We start from the raw sequence: 834 nt of genomic DNA, 5'->3' as shown, positions 1-834 counted from the left end.
CAAAAGTGTATTTTGCATGTTTTTTTTGGCCTGTGTCCTTTGGTTCAGTCCAAGACTGTGTTAACTTTCAGCGCTTGTATTAATTAATAGCTGCTTAATTATTTAGAAGCCAGTCCCCCTGGGAACAAGCGAGTATACAAGTCCTGGGTTGTGGCTGTGTCAAGCTGATATGCTTCGAGTCTTGAGGAAATGCTCTTCCAGTGCCTGATTCAGTTAGGTATTACTAGGAATAGAGATCTCTGTCATGGTCATCCTTCAGTGACGCCTGCAGTGTGCTAACTAAGACTTCTGCGTTTCTGCCTTGAGGCAGTAGGCAGTAAATGTTAGTCTCTCTATAGTTAGTGTCTAGTTATGGGTTGGGACACCAGAGCGTATTAAGGGCAAGGTCAGAGCTATCCCTGCACAGGGTGCCTGTCCATTGCAGGGCGCACGCCCACATGTTTTCATACCACGGTTATGGCGTCCTACTGTATTTGACAGAAAATTGTCTAAGCACTCTTTAAGGAAATGAACTAAGGTCTGTCCTCAGTTACACCACTGTTAGTGGTGTCCTTGAAGTTGCCTAAGCTGATGGTAACAAATAAAAAGATTCAACAAAGTTTTCAAGGTATTGAAATGGTTGCAGCCAGTCAGGAATTAGAATTCGGACAAATGGTGATCAAAAGCTTAGACAAACTCTGTTCAGGGAGATATCAGACATTTTGTTCCATGGTGGTCTCTATTAACTGGTGTACATGGTGGCAAAATTGTACGCAGATACATTTGAAATGAAGTGCCATATACTAGATCATACGAGGCCCTGTATTTGTGAGGTGAAACAGACAATAAATACCG

Source organism: Polypterus senegalus, chromosome 1, assembly GCF_016835505.1.
Source record: "Polypterus senegalus isolate Bchr_013 chromosome 1, ASM1683550v1, whole genome shotgun sequence".
In the NCBI taxonomy this organism is placed as follows: Eukaryota; Metazoa; Chordata; class Cladistia; order Polypteriformes; family Polypteridae; genus Polypterus; species Polypterus senegalus.
This window is presented reverse-complemented; position numbering follows the sequence as displayed.